Source organism: Budorcas taxicolor, chromosome X (genome assembly GCF_023091745.1).
Source record: "Budorcas taxicolor isolate Tak-1 chromosome X, Takin1.1, whole genome shotgun sequence".
In the NCBI taxonomy this organism is placed as follows: Eukaryota; Metazoa; Chordata; class Mammalia; order Artiodactyla; family Bovidae; genus Budorcas; species Budorcas taxicolor.
The window spans coordinates 86,754,034-86,763,894 of record NC_068935.1 but is presented as its reverse complement, the minus strand read 5'-3'; the positions used below and the strand labels follow the sequence as shown (position 1 = coordinate 86,763,894).

The 9,861-nt window shown below is 42.4% G+C and overlaps 1 non-coding gene across 1 annotated transcript; it reads left to right on the top strand.

The window, feature by feature from the left end:
* Positions 1–3,881: 3,881 nt before the first annotated feature.
* Positions 3,882–3,954, top strand: TRNAM-CAU (transfer RNA methionine (anticodon CAU)). Its single transcript has one exon. It is a non-coding gene; the product is annotated as a tRNA-Met (tRNA).
* Positions 3,955–9,861: the final 5,907 nt, after the last annotated feature.

Below are 9,861 nucleotides of genomic sequence, written 5' to 3'. Positions count from 1 at the left end.
GGTTATCACAAAATCAAACTGAACCCTTCCTGGCTCTCCCTCATTAATTCAAGGTATGAAATTTTTGTGGATTTTTAAAGCACATTCTTATTAATTAAAATATAGCTCAAATTTAAAATGAGGATCCAGCTGCCAATATTACTATTAGGACTTTAAGCTGAGAAAATATTCACCAATCATTCTTGAACTTTATAGCTGACTGTGCAATGGTGAGGTCAGTGGGCATGCAGGTCCCTGAGGCATCACCTAGCAAGCCAGGCAGAGAAAGCCTCCAGGATCTGCCTGAGAGCCATTGCTCCATGTTGGGTGAGAAGAACGGGGGAGCTACATTTGACCTTCTAATGGGCAGAGAGCAGTAGGGTAGGGGAACCCAGGAGAACTGCTCTGCAACGTGGCTGGCAGTCTTGGTTTTTATGGTTATTGGATTTGTATTTGGGTTGTCTTTAGCCGATCGTTCTGACTCAGAGTCCTTCCTGGTGGTGCACGCCTAGTTCAGCCAAGATAGATGCCAGTTAGAAAGACTCTGGGAGGTGGCTGAACATGTGGTGTCTCCTTTCGACCTTTCCCGAACTTTTCCGGTTGGTGGTGGCTTATGAGTTCTGTGTTCCTTACCAGGATCTCCAATCATAAAACAACTCATGCAAATGGTTACTATGGTGCCTGGCCAGGGTGGGCAGTTTCAGTCAGTGTGCTTTCCCTAACAATTTCGTTGGTTTTTATACTACTGTGCAGTGTAAATCTGATGAATCCCATTGTGTGTATATAGGTGTATATGTGTGTGGTGGGGGTCTGGTCCAACGGTAGGGAGCAGGGTTCCCAGGCATCTTATATATACAGGGCCTGTCCTGTATTTATTTTGTGCTATGTCCCTGCATTGCCTTTGTCAGGATTCCCCAAATCTTGTATTTAGCATTTTTCCCCTTATTGACTTACCAACACTGGACGTGCATGTCTCTCAGTAAGAATACTGGAGTGGGTTGCCGTTTCCAACTCCAGGGGATCTTCCCACCCATGGATCAAACTCACATCTCTTGTGTCTCCTGCATTAGCAGGCAGATTCTTTACCACTAGTGCCACCTGGGAAGCTGGCAAAAACTGCACAGTTGGAGCCATTTTTCTGCCTCAGTAACTGGTTCTTTGTCTTTTTCCTTGTGTCCCTCAGCATGTGGGATCTATTTCCCTTCCAGGGATCAAACTTGTGCTCCCTGCATTGGAAGCATGGAGTCTTAACCACTGGACCACCAGGGAAATTCGAATATTTGCTTCTTAAATTGCTAACATGGCAACACTACTGAAAATCATACCTCCCCAAACAAAGATCTGGAAAATCTCTTACAGTTGCTCCTGCAGGTTTGAGGGAGGAAAGACCAAAAAGGGTGACTGAGAATGAAAAATACACACTGCAGAAAGGAAAAGGCTGTTTTGTAGGCAAAGTCTCAAGTTGTGACCAGGTAATCACAATTTAGATATAACTTCAGCTGTGTGCAGGTGCTTGGAAAATCAGCCAGTCAGGAATAGCCTCACCCCAGGGACTGTATTTGTGGACTTGGCACATCAGCAACAGGCCCAAGCTTCAAAAAGTGGACAAACCATCTGAACAGGCAAATTACAGAAGACATTACAGATGTCCAATAAATGTGAAAGGCATTCAACCTCAAATCACAGGGGAAATGCAAATTAAAACCACAATAAGGAGCATAACATAATATCAGATTGTTAAAAAAGAGAGAAAAGAAAAAAATTCAAGGTAATTCTTTGTGCACTGCTGGTGGGAATGTAAAATGATTGAAGCATGTCAGAAAACTATTTGGAACTGAAAGGTTGCTGCTGAGCCATGAAAGATGCCAGAAATGTTGGCCTCTGGAGAAGAGGAATTCAATCCATAGCCAGTGACAAGGCTTGATCTCAGAGCTTTTGCATAATAAAGTTTTATTAAAGTATAAAAGAGATAGAGAAAGTTTCTGACATAGACATCAGAAGGTGGCAGAATGAGTGCCTCTCTGCTATTCTTTAGAAGGAAGTTATATACCTACTGAAAGTGAAGTAGTTCAGTCATGTCCGACTCTTTGCGACTCCCGTGGACTGAAGCCTACCAGGCTCCTCCTTCCATGGGATTCTCCAGGCAAGGAAACTGGAGTGGGTTGCCATTTCCTTCTCCAGGGATCTTCCTGACCCAGGGATCGAACCCGGGTCTCCCACATTGCAGGCAGACGCTTTAACCTCTGAGCCACCAGGGAAGCCATATACCTACTAGCAGGCTTCTAATTAGAGAAAGGAAATGTCTCAAAACTCAGAGAGTGGCACCAGGCCCCTCACCCACAACATGCATTTTGAGATAACGTTGGCACAAGGTGAGTCATCCCAGGCCATTCATGATTGACATGAATCTTGAAGAAAGGTGGATTTTCAAGCAAATACATAGACTCATTAACATTGAGTAGGAGAACAACTGTATGAGTAAAACATACTGGTTTCTTCAGCCATTATGGGTTCTGAGTCTTAGGCAGAACCAATTTGAAGAAAGAGAGTCTAGGGTAAATACATAGCTCAGTAACATAGCTTAAGAAAAACTCATTGGTTAGCTCAAGGTTTGAGAAAAGTTTGGGTGGAACCAGGTGTCATCATGGCAACATGGAATTTTAAAAGAAACCTCCTTTTAATTTTGTATAGAGAAGGGGAAAAAACTGACACTTGTAGTTTGTTTCCTCCATTTGGGGGCCTCTAGCCTTCCTGCCTGTTACCCTCTCAGAATCATTTAAGAAAGTTGAAATATATGCGTTTTCTGTGATCCAGAAATTCTGCTTCTTCAGGCACATTGGAGAAAGGATAAACAAACTGTGGAATAATACACCCAATCAATTATCCCTGAGTGACTAATGGCCAGTACTAGAGTCAGCCAGTGGAAAAATCCTCCTGAATATCAGCCAATCAGAGACAACCCCACGTTTCTACGGAACAGTCAATCAGCAAGTGCTCACTCCCACAGCCTGTTCTAAAGTAGACAGTTGACAGCAGCCTTACTCCAATCACTGCAGGAACAGGCTACAAGTCCAATGATGCTTCCATATTCTTGCTTCTCATGTCTGCCATCCCTAGATGCCCAACTCCTCCGAACCTTCTCAAAACTCTGGCTTCATTCTGGAAATCTGTGCCTTATAAAGCACAGCTTGCCCTCACAGGTAAACGGAAATTTCACCTTAAAAGAACAAAGCTAGTGTAGGTGATGGAATTCCAGCTGAGCTATTTCAAAGCCTAAAAGGTGATGCTGTTAAAGTGTTGCACTCAATATGCCCACAAATTTGGAAAACTCAGCAGTGGCCACAGGACTGGAAAAGGTCAGTTTTCATTTCAATCCCAAAGAAAGGCAATGCCAAAGAATGTTCAAATCACAGTACAATTGCTCTCATTTCATATGCTAACAAGATTATGCTCAAAATCCTTCATGCTAGGCTTCAGCAGTACCTAAACCAAGAAGTACCAGAGGTATAAGCTGAATTTAGAAAAGGCAGAGGAACCAGAGATCAAATTGCCAACATGCTCTAGATCCTAGAAAAAGCACGGAAATTCCCCCAAAATCATCTGCTTCTGCTTCATTGACTACCCTAAAACCTTTGACTATGTGGATCACAACAAACTGGAAAATTCTGAAAGAGATGGGAATACCAGACCACCTTACCTGTTTCCTGAGAAACCTGTATGCAGAACATGAAGCAATGGTTAGAACCGGACGTGCAACAACGGACTGGTTCAAAAGTGGGAAAGAAGTACGTCAAGGCTGTTTATTGTCACTTAGCTTATTTAACTTATATGCAGAGTGAATCATTCAAAATGCTGGGCTGGATGACTCACAAGCTGAAATCAAGATTGCTGGGAGGGGGACTTCCCTGGTGGTCCAGTGGCTAAGACTCTGCACTCATAATGCAGAGGGCCCCTGTTCAAGCCCTGGTCAGGGAACTAGATCCCACATGCTGCAACTAAAGACTGAAGATCTCACATGCTGCAATTAAGACCTGGTGTAGCCAAATAAATAAATAAATATTAAAAAGATTGCTGGGAGAAATATCAATAACCTCACATATGCAGATGATAGCACCTTAATGGCAGAAAGCGTAAAGAAACTAAAGAGCCTCTTGATGAAAGTGAAAGAGGACATTGAAAAAGCTGGCTTAAAACTCCACACTCAAAAAAAAAACACTAAGATCCATGGGGATGATCCAGAGAGATGATATGGGGTGGGAGGTGGGAGGGGGGTTCATGAACTCATGTACACCCATGGTGGATTCATGTCAATGTATGGCAAAACCAATACAGTATTGTAAAGTAAAATAAAGTAAAAATGAAAAAAAAAATAAGATCATGGCATTAGGTCCCATCACTTCCTTGCAAATAGATGAGCAAAAAATGGAAACAGTGACAGACTTTATTATCTTGGGCTCCCAAATCACTGTGGACATTGACTGCAGCCCTGAAATTAAAAGACGCTTGCTCCTTGGAAGGAAAGCTATGAGAAAGCTAGACAGCATATTAAAAAGAAGAGACATCACTTGACTGACAAAGGTCTGTATACTCAAATAGATGGTTTTCCCAATAGTCATGTATGGATGTGAGCATTGGACCATAAAGCTGAGCACTGAAGAATTGATGCTTTCGAACTGTGGTGGTGGAGAAGACTCTTGAGCATCCCTTGGACTGCAAGGAGATCAAACCAGTCAATATGAAAGAAAATCAATCCTGGATATCCATCATAAGGACTGATGCTGAAGCTGAAGCTCCAATACTTTGGCCACCTGATGGGAAGAGCCGACTCATTGGAAAAGACCCTGATGCTGGGGAAGATTGAGGGCAGGAGGAGAAGGGGATGACAGAGGATGAGATGATTGGATGGCATCCTTGACTCAGTGGGCATGAGGTTGAGCAAAGTCCGGGAGACAATGAAGGACAGGGAAGCCTGGTGTGCTGCAGTACATGGAGTCGCAACAAGTTGGACACGACTGAGTGACTGAAGAACAAAGAGGATTTTGGCTTTGCAATAATTTTTAGTGGTTGCTCTAGGGATTACAATGAATATACCTAACCTTTCACAGTCTTAGAGTTGATATTTTAGCACTTCAGGTAAAATGTGGAAGTTTTGCAACATGTAGTTCCTTTACCCTAGTTCTTCTGTTACATTGTCAACTGTATTACATTTGTATACTCTGAAACATCAAGAGACAATAATAACATTTTTGTTTAGGAAAGTCATTCATATTTTAAAGCATATATGAGGAGAAAAATGGTGTTCTATGTTTACCCAGGTATTTACCATTTCTGTTGCTCGTCCTTCATTCCTGAAGTTCCAAGTTTCCCTCTGATATCATTTTTCTGTATCATTTCTTGTAGAGCAGGTCTGCTGTTGACAAATTCTCATAATTTTGTCATCTGAAAATGTATTTTATTCTCAGTTCTGAATGTCATTTTTGCTGATTGGAACTCTGGGTGACTGTTAAAATCAAGATGTTGTTCCACTGTCTTTTGGCCATCATATTTTTGATGAGAAATATGTGGAATTTGTATCCTTTCCCTCCTATGAGTAATGTGTATTTTTCTCTAATTGCTTTCAAGATACTTCATCTTTTGTTTTTGGCAATTTGATTATGATATTTCTTGACATTATTTTCTTTGAGTTTATGCTGCTTGAAGATCATTGCATTTCTCGAGTCTGTTAATTTATGTCTTTCACCCAAGTTGGAGATGATTTTCCTATTATTTCTTCAACATTTACCAGTATCATCCTCGGTTTCTGAGACTCCAGTAACATGCATATTAGACCTTTTGATAATTTCCTATAGGTTCCTGAAGTTCTCACAATATTTCCTTTTTGTTCTTCAAATTGGATAATTTCTATTCACCTATCTGCAAGTTCACTGACTCCTCTGTCATACCTATTCTTCTATTGAGACTATTCAGATAATTTTAAAAATTCTAATGTTGTATTTTTGGGTTCTAAAATTTCCACATGGTTCTTTGTTATTGTTTCTCTACAGTTTTTTCATACTCTGTAGAGTATTTAAAAAAATTACAGTCTTTAAAACAGGTGCATGTGTGCATGTTAAGTCGCTTCAGTCATGTCTGACTCTTTGTGACCCTGTGAACTGTAGCCTGCCAGGCTCCTCTGTCCATGGGATTCTCCAGGCAAGAACACTGGAGTAGGTTGCCATTTCCTACTCCGAGGTAGCTTCCTGATCCAGGGATCAAACACGCATCTCTTATGTCTCCTTCATTGGTTGGGGAGTACCTTACCACCAGTGCCACCTGGAAAGCCCCTTTAAAACTTATTTCTCTTCCAAAATCTTCTAACATACCATTCATTTCAGGTGTCTTTTAAAAAGGTTTTGAGAATTCTAACATCTAAATTTTTACATGTTGTTATCTGTTGTCCAGTCTCTGAGAATTGGCTGCATTTTCTTGGTTCTTTGTATATACAGGAAGTTTAGGTTATATCTTGGATATTTTAAAGATTGTGTTGTTTAGACTCTAGGTCTTTTTAAGTTCCTGAAAATAATGATTTATTTGTTTTACCAGACAATCCACTTGTTTAGGTTCAAACTACATGTTTTATCTCACATTTTGTGGACTGTAGTATTCAAAGCTTTGCTATCCTTATGCACGTACAGCTCAGGAGCAAGCCTGAGACTTGTGTCAGTTTATACATCGAATTAGGGGATTCCTTTCTCTATCTCTCTCTTCTGTGGAATTTCCCTTCCCATTCTGCAGCCTTTGGGAGCTTGTTTTCTTGGTCCTCTGGCCAGAATGGTGTCATTTCTCTTGGATATTTAGCTGCCTACAGTGCTGCCATATGGTTCTGGAGTGGGGCCACCATTAGGGGCAAACCAAGAAAGAAAAAAAATCCCTAGAGATTCCCCCTCACACCCTTCAAATTATAGTTGGGTACTGTGGTTCTGGGTGAAAGATCCTTATACTGTTGAAAGTTCATCCTAAAGAATATGTGATCACTCAGATCTTTGGGGACTTTATTTGAATTAGAATTTAACTATTTGGGTACCTGTAGCAAAGAATTTTGGAGAAGGCAACGGCACCCTACTCCAGTACTCTTGCCTGGAAAATCCCATGGGTGGAGGAGCCTGGTAGGCTGCAGTCCATGGGGTCGTGAAGAGTCAGACACAACTGAGCGACTTCACTTTCACTTTTCACTTTCATGCATTGGAGAAGGAAATGGCAGCCCACTCCAGTGTTCTTGCCTGGAGAATTCCAGGGACGGGGAGCCTGGTAGGCTGTTGTCTATGGGGTCGCACAGAGTTGGACACGACTGAAGCAACTTAGCAGCAGCAGCAGCAGCAAAGAATTTGAAAACTCTGGATTATGTGTGAGTGTCTCTGTCCAGTGGGTGACATGTCTTGGAACCATTGGTTTCTGTGTCCAATGACCTGAGTTCCCTAAGTTGTTTAGGGGTATATTTCCAAGTGTCAAGTCTCTGTTCCTTGCAGGGGTGGTGGTATCAGTTCCAGTGTGTGATGTTATCAATTTATTAAAGTAGTTTCCAGTGACTGAAGTCTCTAAGCCATTTATGGACCTGAATCCCAAGGAATGAGCACTCTAAGCTGTTCATAGTTCCTGTATTTGAGTGTGAGATCTCTCAGTTGTTTTGGTGTCTAGATCTCAGAATGTAAATTCTCAGAACTCTTTTGGCATCTGTCTTGCAGGGCACAAGGTTCCTGAACCATTTGAGGTACATTTTTAAGCACAATATATCTGTTCTTTTTGGAAAATCTCAATTCCAAGGTTGATCCTGTTTGCCTTATGGTATTTTCTGAGCTCTTTTGGAATGTGTGTCCAGGCTGTGAGAGATCTGAAAAATATATGTATTTTTCTCAAGAATTGAAGTCTTTGAAATGTGTGAGGTATTCTGTCCCATGGTGTGAGGTCTCTGAGGCATTGGGGTGGGGATGTGGGTGGAGGGTGAGGGCTCTGTTCCAAGAAATGAGGTCTCTGAGCTGTTTGAATTACAGTGCCCCTGGGTGTGTTCCTAGTGGCTCAGACAGTAAAGAATCTGCCTGCAATACAAGAGACCCAGGAATGATCCCTTGGTTGAGAAGATCCCCTGGAGAAGGGAATGGCCACCCATTCTAGTATTCCCGCCTGGAGAATCCACATGGACAGAGGAGCCTGGTGGGCTACAGTCTGTGAGGTCACAAAACTGAGTGACTAAAACTTTCACTTTCACATTGGGTGTGTTCCACAGTGTGATGACTTGGAGGTGGTTCTATATCTGTGCCCCAGCGCTTGAGGCTTTTGAGTTTCTTTGGGATGTTTGGTAGTGGTACAATGGTTATGAATTATTTTTTAGTCAGGATCCAAGAAATGAGGTCTTTTAACTGTTTGAGGATATGAGCTGTCTGAAGGGTATGAGGCATCTGAGTTCTTTTGGTGTATGTTCCATGCCATAAAACTCCTGTGTCACTTAGGGTATTCTCACACTTTTGGTGGTTTCTGTGTAAGGGTGTGATACCTATGACTAATAAGTGGTCTGTTAGAAAAAGGATCAGGTTTATGTCTCAAGTTGGAGTTGTCTTTGCCATTTGGTTTCCATGAAGTTTGTGAATCTGTTCGAGATCTGTTATCAAGGTAGGAGGTTTCTGAACAGTTTTTGTTTTGTTTTGTTTTTTGTGTTCTGTGTCCAAGGTGTGAGATGTCTGAACTCTCTAGGTGAATTCAGACTCTCTGGATTCAGACTTCCTGGTGACTATGATTAGGCTGCAAGGACTTTCTGGGGGACCTGTAACCCATAGTGTGAAATCTCTGGGATATTTTGGATCCTGGTCCCAACACAGGGGATCTGTGAACTCATGGGCATCTGTGTTCATGGCCTGACATCTCCATTTGTTTCCTGGCCTCTGTCCAAGGGTTCAAGTTCTCTGAGCTCTTTAGGGTCTGGGTCCCAGGATGTGAACTTTCTGCAATTTGGGGATCTATGTTCAGAGTATGAAATCTGTGTGTTTTTTCGGGGGGGAGGTTCTGTGTCTCATGATGGGAATTACGAGCCATTTGGGATATGTTTCCAGGTGCGTGAAGAGTCTCTTCCTATGGACAATCACTGATAAGGGTATGATGTCTCTGACCTCTGTTCCATTTCTAAGGGGTGGAGTCTTTTAGTCATCTGTGTAACTGTGTGGTATCACTGTTTGTCCGTGGATTGGGGTTCCAGAGTGTGAGACCTCTGAACTGTTTGGGGTTTTGTGTCATGTCCTCTGAACTGTTTTGGAGAGCTGAATCTCAAGGAGATGATATCGCTGAGGTACTTGCCACTGATGCCCCTAAGTGAATTGCTTGAGCCCTTAGGGGGTTGTGCGTCCCTAGGGTGTGAATTGCCAGAGCTGTCTGGGGTATGTGTTCAGGTCTGAAGGTCTCCGACATATTAGGATTCTATGTGACAGGATGTGAGGTGTCTGCTTTGGATTTTTTCTGAACTCGCGAGGTCTCTGAGGTTGGCCAGGAGTAAGGGGTGGAGGGAGTGGACTCAGTCCAAAGCTTGAGGCCTCAGAATTGTTTTCTGCTGTGCCCACAGTGTAAGACAAATGAGCTCCTTGGGACACTGTGTCTCAGGGTGTGAGGTCTCTGCAGTGTTTCTGTATCATTGTCCCAGCCTATGAAATCTCTGAGTTTCTTGGGAATCACTGTCCAAGGCCTCAGAATCATGTTCTGTGTCCAAGTGTGTGAGGTCTTCATGCTTGAATAGTGTGGTACCACAGAATGAGATTGTTGAGGTGTTCATAGTTTTTGTTGTTGTTGTTGTTGCAGTGTCAGTTTTCTGAGCTGTTGGAGTGTATTTTCTGCATGTGTGTGAGGATTTGTGCTTTGCAGGGG